The following is a 21937-nucleotide window of genomic DNA, read 5'->3' as shown; positions in this document are numbered from 1 at the left end:
GATGGAGGTAGTATGACCTCCGAAACGTTGGTTGACATCTACCAGACTACACAGCGCAATAACCCAGAAGACGGAAAACTTTATACACATCGCCCTGATGATGGAGGCAGTATGACCCCCAAAACGTTGGTTGACATCTACCAGACTACACAGCGCAACAACCCAGAAAACAGAAATCTTCATACTCATCGCCCTGAAGATGTAGGCAGTATGACCTTCGAAACGTTAGTTGACATCTACCAGACTACACAGCGTAACAACCGAGAAGATAGAAATCTTCATACTCATCGCCCTGATGACGGAGGCAGTATGGCCTCTGAAACGTTGGTTAACATCTACCAGACTACACAGCGTAACAACCGAGAAGATAGAAATCTTCACACACATCGCCCTGATGATGGAGGTAGTATGACCTCCGAAACGTTGGTTGACATCTACCAGACTACACAGCGCAACAACCCAGAAGACAGAAAACGTTATACACATCGCCCTGATGATGGAGGTAGTATGACCCCCGAAACGTTGGTTGACATCTACCAGACTACACAGCGCAACAACCCAGAAAACAGAAATCTTCATACTCATCGCCCTGAAGATGGAGGCAGTATGACCTCCGAAACGTTGGTAAACATCGACCAGACTACACAGCGCAACAACCGAGAAGATAGAAATCTTCATACTCATCGCCCTGATGACGGAGGCAGTATGGCCTCTGAAACGTTGGTTAACATCTACCAGACTACACAGCGTAACAACCGAGAAAATAGAAATTTTCACACACATCGCCCTGATGATGGAGATAGTATGACCTCCGAAACGTTGGTTGACATCTACCAGACTACACAGCGCAACCCAGAAGACAGAAAACTTTATACACATCGCCCTAAAGATGGAGGCAGTATGACCCCCGAAACGTTGGTTGACATCTACCAGACTACACAGCGTAACAACCGAGAAGGTAGAAGTCTTCATACTCATCGCCCTGATGACGGAGGCAGTATGGTCTCTGAAACGTTGGTTCACATCTACCAGACTACACAGCGTAACAACCGAGAAGATAGAAATCTTCATACTCATCGCCCTGAAGATGGAGGCAGTATGACCTCCGAAACGTTGGTTGACATCTACCAGACTACACAGCGTAACAACCGAGAAGATATAAATCTTCATACTCACCACTGTGAAAACTTCAAATATCGCCCCGAAAATGGAGGCACTACGACCACCGAAACGTTAGTAAAATCTACCTGGGTACACAGCTCAACAACCCAGAAGACAGAAATCTTCATGCTCACCGCTGTGAAAACTTCAAATATCGCCCTTAAGATGGAGGCAGTATGACCCTCGAAACGTTGGTTGACATCGACCAGACTACACAGCACAACAACCCAGAAGACAGAAATCTTCATACTCATCGCCCTGAAGATGGAGGCAGTATGACCTCCGAAACGTTGGTTGACATCTACCAGACTACACAGCGTAACAACCGAGAAGATATAAATCTTCATACTCACCACTGTGAAAACTTCAAATATCGCCCTGAAGATGGAGGCACTACGACCACCGAAACGTTAGTAAAAATCTACCTGGGTACACAGCGCAACATCCCAGAAGACAGAAATCTTCATGCTCACCGCTGTGAAAACTTCAAATATCGCCCTTAAGATGGAGGCAGTATGACCCTCGAAACGTTGGTTGACATCGACCAGACTACACAGCACAACAACCCAGAAGACAGAAATCTTAATACTCACCGCTGTCAAAACTTTAAATATCGCCCTGAAGATGGAGGCAGTGTGACCTTCAAAATGTTAGTAAAGATATACCTGACTACACAGCTCAGCATCCCAGAAGACAGGAATCTTCATTCTCACCGCTGAGAAAACGTCAAATATCGCCCTGAAGATGGAGGCAGTATGGCCCCCGAAGCGTTGGTTGACATCGACCAGACTACACAGCGCTACATCCCAGAAGACAGAAATCTTCATTAAAATATATAATAAAATACAGGTCAATACACAAAACTTTATTAGGATGTTAAAATTTAAATGTTAAAATTTTAAATTTTAAATTTGCGCTATTCATCTCTATAAGGATGTTACATTTGAGCGCTTTCATTCATTTTCCACAACATGTTTCGCTGTAATACATCATCTTCAGGTGTTGTTGTTTAAAACTATTTTATATTTCAATGAATGAATAATGAATTATTGAAAGGCATGCATTGAAATATAAAATAGTTTTACACAACAACACCTGAAGATGATGTATTACATCGAAACATGTTGTGGAAAATGAATGAAAGTGCTCAAATGTAACATCCTTATAGAGATGAATAGCGCAAATTTAAAATTTAAAATTTTAACATTTAAATTTTAACATCCTAATAAAGTTTTGTGTATTGACCTGTATTTTATTATATATTTTAATCAAAAACACAAACATGACGCATGTAAACCTTGAAAGAAATCTTCATACTCAGCGCTGAGAAAACTTCAAATATCGTCCTGAAGATGGAGGCAGTGTGACCTCCGAAACGTTGTTAAACATCTACCAGACTACACAGCGCTACATCCCAGAAGACAGAAATCTTCATACTAAGCGCTGAGAAAACTTCAAATATCGCCCTGAAGATGGAGGCAGTGTGACCTCCGAACTTTACCTTTAAACCCTTTAAATCGAATGGTAAGTATACGTACCACCTGCTCCAACAATCAGTAAGACTTTGTTTTTATGGGTTTTGTGTGGTTCTCGCCGTAATCAGAGGTCAATTCCTTAAACAGCGTCAACCAGTTGATCTCTGTAATGGTGAAAAGTTGTGTTTTCTTCGCGGTAAGGACTGGATCCTTAAATATCATTCAAGGATTCATTTTCTAAGAGCATTCTGACATTCCTTTCAATCCATGAATGTACTTCAAATTCGCTACTTTTATAGAATTAAATTCTTCAAGATTATCATCATTTCCCTTCAACTGTTTACTGAGCCTGAGTTCAGTGTTATTCATGGAACAGGGCGCCATACCCTAAGCCAGATCAGTCCACTCCACACCATGTACGTTTAACGATGTCTGAATTGCGTGGAGTTCTACTCTCACGCCTTTATGGAGTGCGCTTTAGGCTGAGAGCTAAGTTTTTAATATTATCATTAATCAGTGCGTGGCTTGCGTTACGCAGTGGTGTTAAGACATCGCGAAGAATGACGTATTCTCCTTTAGAACCCTCGAGCGTCTGCTCTGGCTAAAATTTGTTTCCTTCTCTCTGGGCTTGAGGAGTTATGAAACTATGACAACTGAGAAATGTAAAGGGGAGAATAAAATTAAAATTAACCCTAAAGAAGTAGGATGTAAGCATGTGGCCCCATGGAGAGATCTCATGAACCTCTAAATTCCATAAAAGACTGGGAATTTCTTGACCTGGTCTCAAGGACTCCACTTGTCTCATTCAAAGAACATATGAACCCTGACATCTTACAGGAACATAAATTAGATTTATTGAAATCCATGGAATAATGTAGTGTACAGTATAGCTCCTACTACAGTGTACAAATGAAAGGAAGGAGGTGGGGTTGAAGATACAAAATAAATGTTCCCCAGTGAATTTCAAACCTCTCTGGCAAATAGAAGTCTCTTCGGGAAATCAAAGATCAATACCTCAAATCACTGTTTTGATTAAAGGTACAGTAAATATAGCCTCCAGCTCATTTTATGATTTGAAACATTTTATATCCTCACTTAAATAATAACAGAGTTGGGATCAAAAGTAATTCATTAAGAACAATAATAAAGACGAATTTGCCAGACTTTAAATGGCAAAGCGTGATAACTCGCCTAAGTCAAAAGCAGGAACATTTAAATAAATATTATAAAACCCACGTGATAACTGCCAGCAAAGGTCTTTAAGAATTGTTTTCCAATCCATATGAAATGGTTCTTTAACCATGCTCAAATTCGCACGAGTTACTTATCAGCAGTGGGTAAAACAATTTCGAGATGATGGAACCACCACCCTAGCAAAGAAAACAAATGCTGCCAACACAACAACTCTCTGAAAGCGACAACAGATGAGCAGAAACGTCAGATACTCGGCCGCTATCTTTCGCGTCGGTCTACTTGATCATTGATCACATGTAGCAAAAACAATTGTAGGCAGTCACTGCAATATGTCGTTGCCATGGCCGTGTCCAGTTAGGTTATGTATGGCCAGGTCATTATAATTATCTTTATTTCTCTTTATTATTCGTACGTTTAGCTGCTTTGTGATTCATATTTTCATTCTGTGTCTGTGTGTGTTGTAATTTCAAAGTCTTAAGATAGTATAATTGCGTTGTATTGTGAATCAAATATTAAATTAATTATTCGGTTTTGTCCGTCTAATCACAATTATATTTAAAATTTACAAATAAGATAATTAAAATATCATTTTATGTCCCACATCGAATAATCGATTTACATTTGGAACATTTTTACATGTTTCGGTTTCATCGAACCATCTTCAAGTGTAAAATTATATCGACAAACTTAAAACTCGATTACAATTTCGATATAATTTTACACCTGAAGATGGTTCGATGAAACCGAAACATGTTGTAAAAATGTTCCAAATGTAAATCGATTATTCGATGTGGAACATAAAATGATATTTTAATTATCTTATTTGTAAATTTTAAATATAATTGTGATTAGACGGACAAAACCGAATAATTAATTCAAAGTCTTAAATTTAGACAGCTATGTTTCAAACAGTTGTGTGGTTAGTGCACATTCCCAGTTTCACTGTAAATTTATTCAAGATCCAACATTTGATGTCTTCTTCAGTGTTTCAACATCTTGTGCGTAATGTGTAGATCTATTTGTTAGCTTATCATTTCTCTAGGTGAATACTTTGTCTCGTATTATGTGAAATTTATATAATAGTACGAATTTTACTTTATAATATATATTGTATTATTATTATTATTTTTATTATGACTTTTTCCACATCTATCGTCATCTGACTGTCTTATGGATCCATGAAATGTAAATAAATTATTATTATTATAGGAATTACTGTGCGTGATAAGTCCCTATAACTTGCATGTCACTTTGATGATGTTCACATGGCTTAAGTACACTTCTGCCATTACAATAATTTCATACAAATAGAATAGCATTAAGGTACGCCACAATATAGTCAATAAAAATATACTCTGCCACATTTCTTGATTGTGCCTTACGGAACGAACATAATTAATTTAAACTGTGTCCAGTCTGAATTAGTATCTTATACGAAGTGTTCAAACGTAGAGCTTGGATGAAAATGTAATGGTTTAAAGAAAAACGTCCATATATGGGGATTAAATGTAAGATGCTGGTATATGAGGCTGTGTACCTTGGCATTAGTGCAGTTGAGCAATGGAAGGTTAATGAGTTTCATAAAGGTGCACAACATGATAACAGTTTTATGTTCTGAAAATTAAGTGAAGAATTATCATGAGATACCATTTTGTCCTGAAAATAATTAGTATAAATTTTCAGGCATGCAGTGTTCTAATTCTGAAGTCCTGAAATTATGATATCAGAAGTCTGCAAGTTTCAGTCTGGAATCTGCCAGTGTAAGGACTCTCTCCTGTTTTGTGTGTTTGGTGCACAAGAAATGTGCTATCTAACAGAATTATGTTTAATTCATAATTTTACAGCAGGAAATTGATATGATCAAAGTAGAAAATAATATGGATGTTCTGAGTGAAGAAGATCCCATTGGTATCAACACTGACGAGGTTTACATACCATCGACATTTTCTGTAAAGAATTTTGAACCGGAAGTAAGCATTGCTGTTAGCTTTCATTTGCATGAAATGGTTACAATGAAACAACTTTTCTTCAGCTTAATAATGTTGCAGTTTTGTGCTCTGAACTGGATCACAGGTTCGAAGTGAATAGTCTATTGATTATCTTCACCTACTAAGTGATAACAATCGGACATAGTCGTAAAGAATGTCTGTTCCATTTCATGTAATGGGAGGGAATAGCATTGACTGATACATGTGTGGTGGTTCTACAGAACTGCACAGATTCACCGAAAGATGTACCTGGTTCAGATAGTGAGACGTGTCACGATGGAAATCAGGTCGTCGGTATAAACACAGAGGATGTCACAGATATATAAGTTGAGAAACACTCTGTGCCAGTAACACAGGTTGTCTTATTTTCACTGCCGAGAACATTTTTTACAAGTACACAAAGTCACTTTTGTAGGATCTGAGTTTTTCACAGAGGTGAGTCTGATGATGACTGTCTTCTAGGTTGTAGCACCGTGTAGTCTGGTAGAAGTTTACCAGCGTTTCAGAGCTCCTTGCTGCCTCCGTCGTCAGGGCGATGAGTTGGTAACCTGTCAGATTACACGGTGCTACAACCCAGAAGACGGCCATCTTCAAACACACTATTGAGTTTTTCATCTGTTGTTCTGTCTGTCCATCCAGAGCAAATGACCCACTTCTGGTGAATAGATTTTGAAGAGTGCTTTCCAAAATGTGTTCAGTGGATTATGTTTTGTTGCACATTGCTTATAGAGTACTAGTTTCAATCAGTCTTTAATTTAGGAAAGTAATTAAATATTGAGTAGATTATGAAATGTTTTAAACAGTGTTATAACCACAAGAACATTGTGTTTCTTCATCCCCTCCATTAACCCTTTGAAACCAAAGCTCATCTGAATAATTTTGAAGAATTCATTCCGTACCACAAAGAAAGCACAACTCTTCAACATTACAAAGATCAGCTGGTTAGGTTAGGTTAGGTTAGTTAGATTAGGTTAGGTTAAGTTAGGTTAGGTTAAGTTAGGTTAGTTAGGTTAAGTTAGGTTAGGTTAAGTTAGGTTAGATTAAGTTAGGTTAGGTTAGTTTAGGTTAGGTTAAGTTAGGTTAGATTAAGTTAGGTTAGGTTAGGTAAAGTTAGGTTAGGGTAAGGAAATAATTGCTGTTTGTTAAAGTAGGTGGCGCATGTAGTTACAAATGGGCTTTAAAGGGTTAAGCATTGTTTTGATAGCACATCCTGCAACTGAACATAGTTTTCAGGACAGTAGACTGATCGACACCCATTTCTTCAATACCTGTTGGAAATCTTGGGTCTGCAGAAGACTAACATCTGTAAGTATAATAATGACAACTGGTAGATGGGAACAGAACCAATATTCAAAACATTGTTTATATCAAATATAATTCAGACAACACACAATGTCCAGATTGTATCATCAGTCTGCTACTGTCATCATTGCTTAGAGAATCATCAGTTGTCCTGTTATAGACCCAGAACAGTAATGATAACTCTATCCTGCTGTGTAGGTACATAGCGTAACAAAGTTATGAAGTTCGATCTGCCAACATTCATAGATTCTGAAAATGGATCTGCAGTAAGTGACACTGATATTAGGGTAAGCTGAGTTACCAGACTGCACTTACAGTGAATCTTGCCTAGGATGATGAACCGTGTGGTTTAGTCTTTCCACTGGAATGAGGACTGTCTGTCTGTATGAGGTAGCCCTCTAGTGGCCTTTCCATCAACTTTGAGTTACAACTGACCAGATGGTCAATCCTTTACTGTCCTGTAATTTCCTCTTTCGATGGCTTGACATTCCTTTGCCTGGTCCTGGTGGACCATCTTACAGGATGGGGTTGTTAATGGTTGCGTTGCTGCAAGCAGCCTCTTTGTGGGTGGCTGGCGTGGAGTGACACGCCATCATATATTGTGGGGGGGGGGGGGGTCTACATAACTGGGATTAAAGTTATGATGTACAGTTTTTGCTAGTAAGCCTTTATTGTAATTTTGTATAGTGGAGGTATATTGAAGGGAGAAATTATTTCCAAGTTGTTTGTATCATGTTTCAGTTGTAAATCTGTGTAACTGTATTTATTTTGGTTTTCCCTGGTAATTGTTGTCGTTGGTCCACCGCGAGCCGTAGTTGCGTTGTCTGTGCCTGTGAACTTTAACGGTGCGTGGGCTAAATACTCGATGATGATCTCTTGAGGTTGAGGCACGTTTGGGATTAGTGTCCCTTCAAGTGTAAACAGTTTTGTTTGTATGTATTATTTTATATTTCAATACAAGGTTTTAAGACTCTGAAATGCTGGTAAACTTCTACCAGATTACACAGCAAAACATCTGAAAAGGCAGTTATGTTTATTTAAGCTGATTTTGTGAAAATATATTAACAAGAGTAGCAACACTATATGCTGTTAGTCAAAATCCATCAAGACAACTGCATAACCTCACTTCCTGATACTTAAGTTCCCACACACAAATTAATTTAACTTCTTGTGTGCCAGTTTTTCTAACAAAATCTGACTGGGTCAAGAGAACTTCAGTTTGGACATTACGGCATGGAATAAGAATCTGGGAAGATGTGGCATAAGTGACATTTGCAAGTCTTCCATGCACTGGAGACACAATGCCCCTGAACCTTGTTCCTACCAGGCTGTCATTCAGGAGTCCAACCGATGCATATTGAACTCAGACCTGACAAACTAAATGCATTAGCACATTTACAATATCTCGATAATTTTATAACCTAGCATTCATGTTATGTAAATTCTTCATGTACCACACAGAATTAACAGTTTAAACTAATATGGAGGCCCATGATTCTTGCAATATTTATAAAACACACCTTCCACTAAATTCTGGTCATGTGATGGGGTTTGGTAAGTAAAGTAAAGTTTGTCCTGCTATACGCCATGTAGGCGCTTGGGTGGAGAGACGGTATAGCTCCTCTCTTCCTTGACCTCGGCACTAGATGGGGGGTGTGTGGTCAGCATCACGCTCCGGTCGGCTTTACCTCCGGGAAAGGACCCCCGGTACCCATTGTAGAGGAGGCTGGGTGGACCCCAGAGGCTAGAGGAAAAATCCTCTGCCCCCGTCGGGGATCGAACCCCGGTCGTCCAGCCCGTAGCTAGTCACTATACTGACTGAGCTATCCAAAAAAACATAATTATCACCTTGGTTTCAGACTCATTCTTTCTCCTCTTCATGTTATGTTCATCCAGAAATTTTTTCTCATTTCTTTAACAGAGTCCTCTGAGTGAACATCAACCTTTACACAGTGGAGAGAGTCCATATGCATGTAATGTGTGCAAAAAATCATTTCGTCAAAATGGTGGTCTCAGGACACATCAAGTCACGCACAGTGGAGAGAGTCCATATGCATGTAATGTGTGCAGTAAATCATTTCACTCAGAGGGGTCATATGAAGAGACATCAAAGTATATATCATTGAGACTGTTCTTATGTGTGATGAATGATCAGTGCATACGTAGTACATAGTATCCTAAATCCTATGACATGTAAGCTATTTTCCTGCCCTGAGATTCTGAATAAATGTCAACTCGTGCAGAGAATATGTTCCGATACTGGAGTAACGTCTTACCTGTTCACACAAAACAGAAGATATATTTGGGGAAAAAAAAAGATTGGCAAAAATAAACAGCTTTAAGGGTTTCAGTGAAAGTTCTGTAAGTTCTTTAGAACTATGAAACTAATATATTCATCTCAGCTTATTTGGCATGCTCTTCCAATCCTCTTTGCCTACTAAATATGAGTAGTTAGCTTAGTCCAGGAATTCTCAAATGATGTTTCATTTCGTTTTATCCTCAGCAGCAACATTTGTATATAGGCTAAGTGAGTATTTGTTTTGTGACTTTTTAATTTCTGTATTCAGTGATAGTTAATAGCAGCAAGTGGTATTGTGTGCCTTACTGAAGGAGTCAGTAATTGTCAACTGAAAACGGTCGTCTTATACCGAAGGGATTAGGAGATGTTACGTACGATGGGGAAAGTGTTATAATTTCCCAGCCCACCACTGACATAACGATGTAAACTAGCAAACAAGTAACAATATTACCTGACGTTGACGTAATCTGACAGAATCCACCAATAAATAGCCTCTGCTGCATGAGTCCCTTGAAACTTGTTTTCTGCAGGAATCAGGGCAAAGCACCACAGAGGTCAAGATGAAAACTGCAAAAAAAAAGTCAAAATTTTTTAGCACGAAAAAATTTGTTTCAAAACTGCGAAATTAATCAGGTATAAAAAACAATTTTACAACGTACTGTGACAAATCTATCTCATCTGACCTCAACAAGATCCACAAATGTTAAAGCATCCATTCCAGACAATCACCGCTGAATACCACAGTCGAGCTATAAGAAACAGGATTCATTTTTGATGCAACACTAATTCATTCAAAACATAACAGAAAAATCTTAATAACAGACTCCATGCAGCAGAGTTCTTGACAGTCATCAAGGAATTCCCAGTCTTTCATTGAACCCTAAGTTTCATTATCATGTTCACAGCTTGAGACACTCGAATCAAATACACACACTTTAGAAATCTCGAAAAAAGACTTTTAAAACAAATGCTAGGTCGGAGAAAACATAACATTAATCTATTTTAAGGGATATATTTTGTTTCATTTACGATTCATTAAGGTTACAAGAACAAGAAATAAAATTCTAGCTGGAATATTGCATGGAAGCGAGCACGCGGAAAATTTCCACTTAAAGCCGTCGTGCACAGTTAATCTACAAAATTTTTATAAACAAGGTTATACGAGAAATTCAGATTACACATCATGATATAAACTTAAATATTGCTCACAAATCAAACTGTGCGAAACACGAAGTATTTAAACATACCATAATCTTCTTTCCTTTATACTCCAACATAATACACGATCGCCCAACCTCCTGACCGGCTCCCCTGAAAAAGAAGTGAGGTTAGGATCGAATATTTCCGAAAAACCAATATTATTCTAACTTATAGCTAGTGTAAGATAACAGCATTAACATACAAAGGACGTACTTGGGACTCGGGCTTTCTTTTAGTCGACATATTTCGCCTTACGTTTCAAACCAACAACGTAGAACACACAATTTACAAACTCAATTGCTCAATGCAAAATGGGCATACAGTACAGAGTATAGAAGTTCGTAAACAATCACGAGGTACTGTAACCTGTACGAAAGACTTTCTAATGGAACGTCTGAAGAAAATCTACTCCCTCCCAAACCTGCTCCACAGTCCAGGTATTTCTTCTTTCAATTGTATGCTTTTCTTGACTGTTACGAAATGTATATGTTAATCTCTGTGTACAGAAAACCACTTTACAGCAGTTCTTATATTATGAGAAGAACACCAGATTCATAAGGAACCACTAAAGTAGACTCATGATGTAATTTATGTTCTTGACAACCAAATACGGTGCTTATGCAATTACAATCGCGGTGCCCGAATTTATAACTTGTGTTGGGCAAGGCCGTGGTTTAGGCAACACGGAGTTTTCCTCCGTGGCATCCCAACAATTACTCCATTCACACACAGAAGAAGGCAATGGCAAACCACTTCTGGATCATCTGCCAAGAACGTATATGAACAGGTCCCAGTCCGAGAAAAGGAAGGAAGGATCCTGTTCATATGGACCTGTCGTCAGACAGAACACTAAATAATAATAAGATGAGGTGGTCTAGCGGTTAGAACTCTGGCCTTGTAATCCTGGGGTCTCGGGTTCGAATTTATAACTTGTGTTGGGCAAGGCCATGGTCTAGGCAACACGGAGTTTTCCTCTGTGGCATCCCAACAATTACTCCATTCACACACAGAAGAAGGCAATGGCAAACCACTTCTGGATCATCTGCCAAGAACGTATATGAACAGGTCCCAGTCCGAGAAAAGGAAGGAAGGATCCTGTTCATATGGACCTGTCGTCAGACAGAACACTACAAATAAAATACAGACGGATTAAAACAAATAATTAATATAATATTCACAATATGACGCAATTACACTATCTTATCAGACGTACGCCGCTTTCGCACTACGAAAACTCTTTTATAGAAGCTTAGCAGCCAAGAGACGTGGAAACCAAGCGAAAGGATTTTGTAACCCACCCCCCTCCTCAGCCATGTACCAGATACGACTTCACTCCCTTCGTTGCATGAGAAGGAAGATAATTCATATGACAGCCTAACAGAGGATGCGTGATATTAAAATATGACGAGAATCGAACTCGAGCCGGAGAGAAGGAAAATACGTCCCCGTGACAGAATCTAAAAATGTGAAAATCAGCGCTTCTTGTGTCTACGTGCTCTTTCGGTCGACTCTCAAGAGTCCATGTGCGTTGTTTGATCTTAGTTTACGAAAAAGATCAAGATGGCTGCCTCCATCATCAAGGCGATGAGATTCAAGGTCAACATAATTTAACCTCGCCCTGGATATCTATATTAACGTCTATACTTGAGCTTAACACACGCGGTTCAATTTGTTTGTACGAATGATTTATCATTTATTGGTTTCATTGACATAGAAATGTTAATTTTCACCGGAATTAATTTCATCCTGACTAGAGTAATTTTGTTGCTACTCTGTGCTGTGTAATCTGAGCACTTACGTGAATTAAGAATAAGCAACGAATCCGATTAGTTTAATTTCATGTTAATATTTTTGCTGTTTCTAAATGATTACAATAAACTTTCAGCCCTTCTCAACTCTTTAAATCCCAGTGGTAAATGTATATACCATCTGCTTTAATAATAACTATCTTAATTTTGTATTTATGGATATCATATGATTCTCACTTTAACCCTTTGAAGCCGAAGATCGTCTGAATATTATTTACGAATCCAGACCGTACCGCGAAGAAAACACTTCACCTCACCATTAGAAGTCGAATCAGGCGGTACCACGTAAGATTTAACAAAAGAACATCCCGGTCAAAGCCTTAAACATAAAAATAAACTTTGTGGGATTTGAGGTTCTGACGGAGTTGGGTTGTCAAGCCTCTGGGGCTTGTTGGTAGATACCAATGTTTCGGAGGATCTGTTGCTTCTATCCGCAGGTCTGAAGAACTGTGAGCCCAAGCCCACATGGTGTCCAAACTCTTCTGTTATTTACCTGTACTCCGATCTTAATCTGTATGTGACAGGATTTAATCTTGTACGATGGACAGATACATCTTTCAGCTCTGTGTATGTGGACGATACTTTTTGGCTTCATCCACACACGTGCTTAATTCTCTAGCTAAGATTACAGATGCTTACAAATAAGAGAAATTCAGACCTCGGTTTATTTTATTTAATTGTTTTATTTTTTATATTCGACTTTAATGACTTTGACTGCAAGATAAACCAGTTACGCGGGAGCAGCGTGTTCGAGATTCAATAATACGTGAGGATGATGTTCATGCCCTGATCCGGGTAGAGAATCTGCCGTGTCAGATGGTTCTTGAATTATTATTTCCTGCTCGATGGAAACCCCGAACAGTTTGAAGCCCAAAATTTGTCGAAATAATATTCAAGAACGCAGTCTGTACCAGGAATGAAAGACAACACTTCACAGTTAAAAAGAGATCGGTAGTTAATGACAGTTTGTTACGAGAATCGAGAATATATATTTAAAGTTTTAAAATACATGATAGATCTGTTTTGTGTGAATTTCGGGGAAAAATATTAATGGGAGTCTATCAGCACGTTCAGTAGCCATAAATTGTAAGTGATTTATAGAAGTTTGTATTGTTCAATAAACCAGTTTCTGTGTATGGGCTTGTACACTTTTCTCTGATCCTTAATGTCAAAGCTCCTAAGGTATATTAGGTTTCCCATATTTTTCATTCAACATTTCAAGCTTTCGAGGCTCTTTAAGGTTTGATAATTGTGTTGGTTAATCAGAGCACTTGAAATACATTGTTTCTGTGTTCTAGTACCATAATGTCAGAAGAGATATAGTACATTGATCTGAATCATTAAAACAGAGATTCCTTTGAAACACAGGGAGTCAGAATGATGTTCATAAGAACATAAAACATGCTGATGATAGGAAACTTAAAACTGTTTGTCCACTTGGGTGCGAGCAGTGGTTGTCAGCTGACGTGCCACTGAGAGAAACGGACTTGTCTCCGGGAGAGCTGCGCCTAGATGCTACGTGTGTCGAGGGAGCGGGTCCCGGCTGGGAACCGGGGCCCTTGGCTAAAGGTTTCAGCGCGGTGGGGTGACCTTTAGTGGGGAGCGGTGCCGAGGAATCCAAACTTCTAACTCCCCAGAGACTAATCTTTCTCTTCCCTCCCAGCGCCTTGCCTAGAAGAGGAATGCCTTCTCGACACCAGGACATGATCAATCTGATTGACCACTCCCATACTTGGTACCTTCCAAACAAAGGACAAGTTTCTGAAGTGTCCTTCGAGCCTTATCTTGCACATTCTGTCTCCTAAAGGCTCGAAACCCTGCCACGTCCATCCCATACTTCAGCACCTCCGTCATCATGTGGCCACGGTCAGTGTCGCGGTTCGCTTCCGAGTCCGTGAACGTTTGCCAGGGTCCATTACCAAAATGATCCATCCGAGGCTCTTTTGAGAGTATCCTAACAGTAATCGTTTTCCGGGGTGGGGTTGTTATAACCCCAAGCCCCAACCTGGAGGACCAGGGTATCGCTCTTAGTCTGGCGCATCTCCTTAGACCTGTCCGGCTTGGGTGACCCTACCATGAGCCGAAGCTCCGGCCGGCATAGCCCTTTCACACGTGAGCTGAAGTGACTGCTAGAGATAGAAATCCCAGCAAAACGCATTGGACCCTTTCAGACGAGAGCCGCGGTGAACCTGTGCGAGCGGCTTATGGCGGGGAGAGTCTCGCCTGCCCTTTCACACACGCAAAGGAACTTGAATTTGTAGGAAAAGAGGTGGTTAGAGCAAAAATTTTAATAGTAAACGTACCTACGGAACAAGTCAGCGATTTTAAGTACTAAATTAGTCCGTTCCTTAGCTATCTTCAATGCTTTCTTGTAAACGTGACTATTTCTATGTTCCTGCAATCCACACTGAACAATATCTGTATGTTGGTACTCGTGTAAATCTAAGCCGCTGTTCAAAGTCTTGTAGCACCGATGTGAGATGTTCATCCTGGAAAGATAACATAACTTGTTACCAGTTTTTCCCCCAGCTACCAAATATGACACTACGTCTCATCCAGTTCTATTGATTTGTAACTTAAAATACAAATGAAAAGGGAAAAATACAAGAGCCGAGAGGGTTTACAATGATCCGAGCTGTGCAATAAACAAATCATACTGTCGTCTACATAGGGATTTTAATTCTGTTATTATAATCATCGCTTTTCCAATTTCCATTAAGGAGTGTTGACAACTTAATATATTTCACTAAAATAATTAACACTTTAAAATAAGCACGGTACGCTTCCATGATAAGAGAAATAATCTAAAATACTTCATCCAAGTATAAAAAGTAATCAAGTATATCAAACTGCTTACATGAATATGAAATATATCTTAGTGCGAAACAATTTATATTTCACAGAATTTATTACAAACTTTTCTCGACTTACTGCGAGCAGGCAACAATTTTTTTAATAGTGGCCAGGCTCATCACTGCGTAATATCAGTCGGACTACATTTTTTTCAGTCCCAAACTTTAGGGACAAACATAACCTTAGATACCCACAAATGCTCAGGTAGAATAGAAGAAATTTAATGAACAAATCAAAATTATTGTTCTCTGGCCAGAATACATTCTGTAATTAATTAGTCTTTATGGAAATATTATCTAAAAATTATACCGCTTCGACTGATTTAATTGAATGAGTTATGAAAATAATTATCGATAGTAAAAAGCATGAAAGTCCATGTTTAAATAAGCAACTTTTATTTTTGTATTATTATCATTCTTATGTCCCACTACACGCCATGTAGGCACTTGGCGTTAACCTTGACACTAGATAGGGGCAGGCAGCCCTCGGAGGAGGAAAAACCCTTTGTCCATGTTGGGGATCAAATCTATACTGACTCAGCTACCCCAGATCCCCTTTCTATCAATGAAGATTATTAATTATAAACAAGTCTGTAGCGTATCGTCCCAGCGAATTATGTTCATTCTGTGTGTGAAAGTGATGGGTAGGAATAACCAAATGTGTCTGTAGTCTTAAGTAAATGCCTGGAATTATAGGGTAGCATGCAGAATTTAAATCCAGTTATATTTTTTTCCCCTTAAAATCCATCTGCTACGTGTCAAGCTGAATCCTACCTTCAATGTGTCTATTCCTCATATTCACGGCGATTCAAATTCAGTAGATTTAAGAATACGCATGTAAAAGTGCCAGTGTAATTTACAAACCTTCTTTTTCTTTATCTGACAGCTCACGTTTTACGTAGTATAAAAGTAAGTCATGGATCCCATACTCATTCCGCTCGGACACTGCAAGCGATTTCTTAATAAACTCACTCGTCATATTTATTTCGTGGCCAAAGATTTCCCAGCACCTGCAATAAGTATAAATTTGTAAAATGAACAAACACGATTAAATCCACGTTTACGGATCACTAATTTGTGTCTGTAAGCGTATACTGTTATTCAAATCAACCAAAATTCAAATTGATTTAATTATTATAATGCAATTTAAATTGTAGTTAATAAATAAACTACAATACTGTAACAAGACACAGCAGCAATTATTCATATATATATATTTTAACTCTTAATGACAAGAAATGCAGTAGAATCTTATGATCTGTCACACCTGATATACTTAAATATAAAACAGCTTTAAATCAAGTTCAAAATTCAGTCTGAAAATTACATGTTAATGACAATAAACAAAGAATAATGACTTAACCTCAATTTTGATATTCACGTCCTCAACAAAGAGAGCAAAGTCCTGATAGTAGCATTTCATTTCATCTGGCAAGTTCTCTATACAAAGTCCAATTGCACCTGCTATGCCATTCTCTTGAGAAATACTACATTTTATTTAAATTTCTGGAACATGAAAATTTGAAACTGTTCCCATACGTGGGCACCTCTAGTGACAGGATACATATTCAAATGTCTGCACAAATACTACATATCTGTTCCTTCATTTCAGTAAATTCTGATGACAACTGTGAAATTGTAGACACATTTCTTGGAATACCCCCCAAAAGAATATAACAGGGTAAGCCTGAGAGACTTCACCAACCCTTCTGGAGTAACAAAGGAACTGACGCCAATGGCACATGGCAGAAGGGGTGGAGATCTGACTTGTTGAAACCTTTCAAATTTCATTCTGTATCATCTTCAAACAACTACCAGAAATAAACACATCATATTTTCTTGTGGAGTAACGTTCTGTAACTTCGATATAATTGTCGATGGTGAAACAAATGAAATATATCGTAACAAATGTATACTTTCACTGGTCTTATTAAAAGAAAAATGGTTTTCAGATCACGCCATACAGTATTTATAAGGAACATATTCAAAATGTAAACAAACTGATATTAAAGTGATAATTAGATATGTGCACAGGTCCAATTTGTTTTAACTCAAACCCAAATACTTAAGTAAGATGACAAACTTAAAATTCGTCAATCAAAATAAGAATCAATCTCGTTTCGTATTAACAGGCGTAACACTGTTGACATATAAGATATACGATTTGTGGAAGTAAGGAGAACCTAAGATACTCAGGTTAATACGCAAACAATTTTTTGTTGTTGTGAAGTGTTTCGAAAGAAAATCACCTATCTACAATATTTATTTTTTCATAATTACAAAACCAAAACTAATGCAACATGCATTTGTTTTGAACTCACCTTCAATTAAGTGCAATTTTTCCCTCTTCTGTGGCCCTTTCCTCAGCAAGGATCACTTCCTCTGAAAACACAGACCACAATCTTGCATTTTGGAAAACAAAATTGAATTTTCAAAGCGGAAATTAAGATGAGATTGATCGAAATTATTGCCATGACAGTAAATTTCTCTTCTATGCCACCATAAATGAGAAACATTTTGATTTACTTTCTTATTTATAGTAAATCTTTCAACTGATTTTTCCTAGCCCTGGTATTAGATCTGAAGATAACAAATTCGCCTCGTGTATGTACGTTAAATGAATTATTTGAAATAAGAGCAGTAAGAGGTGCAGAGGTAAAATAGTTTCACTGGTTATTAATATCTGTTACGTGACGTGTATATATGAAATTGTTTTCTTATTTGTCATTCAGATTGTTCCATCAGTGGAAGTAAATTTAGAAATCCTTCAGGCATTTCTGTTGCTCAAAGAAACGAACAGAGCGGAACAACAGGGGAATCCCTAAATTGGGTAGGAGAAATAACAGACCTGCATATTTTATTGTTTTATTTTGATGTCAGAAAGATAAATGAGAGGCAAAAATGACACAAGATCATGTTATAGACGGTACAGGAGCATTTTCACAGTCAGTGTAAATGAAAAATATGTAAGATGTGGTTTTATCCTGCTCTTTGATTCCATTCCATTAAAAGCGTGACAAATTTTAAATATTTGGGAGCAACGATAATAAATCGGAATGATATGAGGAAATCAGGAGGCGACTATATTCTGGAAATGCTCGACAATTTTCAGTTCGAAATATTTCGACTTCCCGTCTGATTTCTGAGAAACTAAAGATCAATATATACAAAACAATAATTTTGCCCGTTGTCTCTCTCTCTAAGGGAGGAACATAGATTGCAGGTGTCTGAGAAATTATAATTATGAAATTAATATAGTGCAAGCCATTTTTGAAAGAAGTCCTATTCCTTTACTTGTGGGACCATATCCATCAAACATTTGCTCCATGGCAGTTCACATTTTACGGTAATGTTTCATGCAGTAATCGAAACCCAAAAACTATTGCCCCCCCCCCCCACCCCAACAAAGCATTCAATCATGTGAATGTAACACAAACAGTTTTATCTTTGGTGACTCTGTTAAATACCTCGTCCATCTACTGGCATCTCTGCATCATTATGTTGTTTCTACATTGTTCATAGATGGCAGGATGAGCACTTCGCAATTGATATACGATCTGTGGTTGGTAATCCGTCTTCTATCGTCAATCATTGACCGGTGTTTGCTATAATCTGCAAAGAAGTTTTAGACGAGAGCGGCTGGCATAAATGTACGTAAGGTAAGTAATTTGTGTTTAAATGCCCTCCTCAATTGGCCTGATTCTTTTAACCTTCCTTGTTTTAGTTCATATGTGCTACAATTAATTGCTTTAATTAAGGTTATTATAGGTTATAATTTAATTTGAATTCCTACTACAATTTCTTGTTCATCTGATAAAGATAATTTGGCGAAGTTTGTTTGTTACTGATCGATACGTTTCTTCGGTGCATGTGGATGCCCTCTCCAATTGAACTCTGATTAATCAGAGCCAATTTATAGCAGTTATGTTGGTGCAACTTGGAATCAGAAGACTCAAAATACAAATTGCAGTATTTAACAGTGCTTTAAAAATTTTCACGTTTTTATCTGTGACGATACAAGGGGAATTCAACCCAACATTCCTGTCCTCAGATTACATTTCAAAGTATCTGTGATAATTATGAAACATGTTCAAATTTTTTAAAAACTGGGCTGGCATTTTTAAAGCTTTGCTTGTGTCCGTAGAAACTTCTTTTTACGAAATGCTGCTTTATGATGAAGCAAAGGAAATACTCTTAAATCTCCCTTGAGTAAAAATTACGTCTGATAATTACATCTGTAACTATAAATAAAAAATCATTATACTATATCTGGGTTCAAAATAATCTGTTGAAAAAATATACTGGAAACATATTTGTGCTGAGTCAACTTCATAGCGTTTTGAAAGTCAGCTGTATATTACAAATTATATTAAAACATAGTGAAACTATTATAATGTGTGGTAAACTTTTTTAAGTACGCACCTTAAATTCTGAATGAATCAAATGGGGGTGTACATACTCGTATTAATATTGTTTATACTTTTTCAGGTATCTTTTAAATTTATCTTAATATTTAATCTTACATGGTGGTGGCCTGCGTACAATTGCATCAGAAGATGAGATAGTAATCGAGTCTTCTGTTGTTTCAACACGTCGTGGTACTAACTTCGTCTAGCATTAAGCAGCTCAAATTATTGCTATGAATGAAATAAAGTGAGATGGGGTGCAAACCACATCTCACTATAAAAATTAGCAAGTCACAAAACGTTAAAAAGAACTCAATGAATATATGGAACAGCACTAATGTGCCTGTTCTTATCCGCAGTTTTCATCACAAGAAAGGAAACTGCTCTGAGTTGAGATTTTATGTTCTCGCAATACGTACATGAGTTTGCTACCTTCATCATCAGTGTAATAAGTATGATAATGAAGGCAGCATGCTCCTCTGAAACACTGGTCAATATCTACCAGACTACACATTCGCAACATCTCCGAAGACGGTCAGCCATCTTCTTGCTCTGAATTATTACGGTACTTAAATTAATGTCCCCCTCGCTTCTCTATGAATTTCAACAAACACACTGATGTATGTAAACTAAGTGTCCTGGATAATTATGTCCATAATAATATAGATCAGCTCATGATTGTGCTCTGTATCACAATTTTCTGTTTTCATACCGTGCAACGCTTAAGTTATCCTTCAATCCCTTCTGGATCATCAGAAGCAAGTTCTAACAGGCAAGTTGCCTCCTCCACGACTCTCAGTTCTTTCAAAGCCCTTGCAAGCCGGGGCTCTAAGTTCGATGGGGATCGGAATCTCTGGAACTCGAGCTGGACTTCTGCAAAACATAATAATGCATGCCATTATAACAACCTATCAGGGTTCTCAAATTTGTAAACATGGTTATACTGTCCTCATGCAGAGAAGTGGCAAAATCTCTTATGAGCTCTGGTGAAGGGTCTGGCTAAAACAGGTATCTCGAACCTGACCATCAAGAAGAATAATCAGGCTGGCTTGCATTATAAGAGGGGCAGAAAGAGGAAAGGTTTCCTCAAGAAGGTTGACTGAAAAACTCTGTTGCTGATTCAGCCTGGGACCAATGATGGGGGCTCTGCTGTTCAAGTCAGTAAATTGCAGAGGGAAGCCGGAGATATCCAGCTGTCAGCAGCCATGGATCCACCGGCTATGCTCAGGTATGGTGGTCATCAGGACATGGGCATCACTGTGGAAGTTCACGGTCAACGGTGTAGAGTGCGGAGATAGAAACTGATGTGTTTCCTGAAGAGAAAGGCATGACACCTACCTATCTTGAGCAGCAGCACACTTATGTGTGTTCTTGAATGAGCTAAGGAATGGCTCTGTGGCGTAATTTCACGGATAAATCACTGGGAGAGAGTCAGACTGAGAGTTGTGAAGACTGGATCAATTCCAGAACTCAGAAAAATTTGTGGCATGGATCCCTGGGAAACCAGTGCAGATGGCTACCATGTTTATGAGATTACGACAGCAGAATTCAAGTCTGAGGATAGGCACAGACAAGTTCCCCAAAAAGGGGTGCACTCACCTAGCTTTGAGAGTGTACGATGATGGTATTTATGCTGTTCAGAGGCATGGACAAAGGGGGTCGGTGGCTCCTTCTTAGTTATCTGAGAATGGGGCTCTCCTTCCTACAGATTAACTAGCATCACAGCAAACTGGGCACTCATAAACTCAGTGAAAAATTGACTGCAGAGCATACAAGTATATCTCTGACACAGCAGCCATGATATTGACTGTACTTCTATAGGAAGATCCATTTATATACCTGACTCAACACCAATGGCAAGGGTGTTCTGCATACTTGCTCTGTGACTCAATCAAACTGCTGCTGTCTATGTTGGCAGACATAATTAACTACTGCAGGGAAAGGCAAATGGCCTTATTAATCACAACAAGTAACATAGAGAAGTTTGGTCACCAATCCTAGAGCACTACTGGAATACCCAGAATCCAAAAATTTACAAATATTAAATCAAGGAGAAAGGTTCACCTTCCTCAGCAATAGAATGCAGGAAATAATAGATTTTAATCCATGTGAGATAAATGGATGGTGTCTCAGAACGATCTTTATCATGTCATACGCATGTCATCTTTAATCTCAAGGGAGAGAACAAGGAGTAGGTGAACTACAGAAATTCACAGACCACCTGATGGGCCTCCTATTGGGAGGAACTACAG

General features: G+C 38.3%; 1 long non-coding RNA gene and 1 pseudogene across 5 annotated transcripts in view; both read right to left on the bottom strand.

Annotated features, from left to right (window-relative positions):
• Positions 1-7176: 7176 nt before the first annotated feature.
• On the bottom strand, positions 7177-11901 carry LOC147871882 (uncharacterized). Of its 4 annotated transcripts, XR_015538186.1 has the most exons (6): positions 10833-11901; positions 10667-10730; positions 10103-10168; positions 9871-9986; positions 8969-9396; positions 7177-8489 (listed from the first exon to the last, which is right to left on the bottom strand). It is a non-coding gene; the product is annotated as an uncharacterized LOC147871882 (long non-coding RNA). The 4 variants fall into 4 exon arrangements; XR_015538184.1 differs by lacking the exon at positions 10103-10168 and having other exon boundaries at positions 10833-11900; XR_015538185.1 differs by lacking the exon at positions 10833-11901 and having other exon boundaries at positions 10667-10823.
• Positions 11902-19251: 7350 nt separating this feature from the next.
• LOC147871880 (cell adhesion molecule Dscam1-like) overlaps positions 19252-21937 on the bottom strand; it is a 63036-nt pseudogene continuing 60350 nt past the window's right edge. The window contains exon 35 of the transcript XR_015538205.1: positions 19252-20558. The product of XR_015538205.1 is annotated as a cell adhesion molecule Dscam1-like (transcript). The remainder of the gene's footprint in view (positions 20559-21937) is intronic.

This window comes from Zootermopsis nevadensis, unplaced genomic scaffold, assembly GCF_977971745.1.
Source record: "Zootermopsis nevadensis isolate Lab colony 2312 unplaced genomic scaffold, Znev_1.0 Znev_ptg000037l, whole genome shotgun sequence".
Taxonomy (NCBI): Eukaryota; Metazoa; Arthropoda; class Insecta; order Blattodea; family Termopsidae; genus Zootermopsis; species Zootermopsis nevadensis.
Note: the sequence above shows the minus strand (reverse complement) of the source record. Positions and strands in the feature narration are given on the sequence as shown.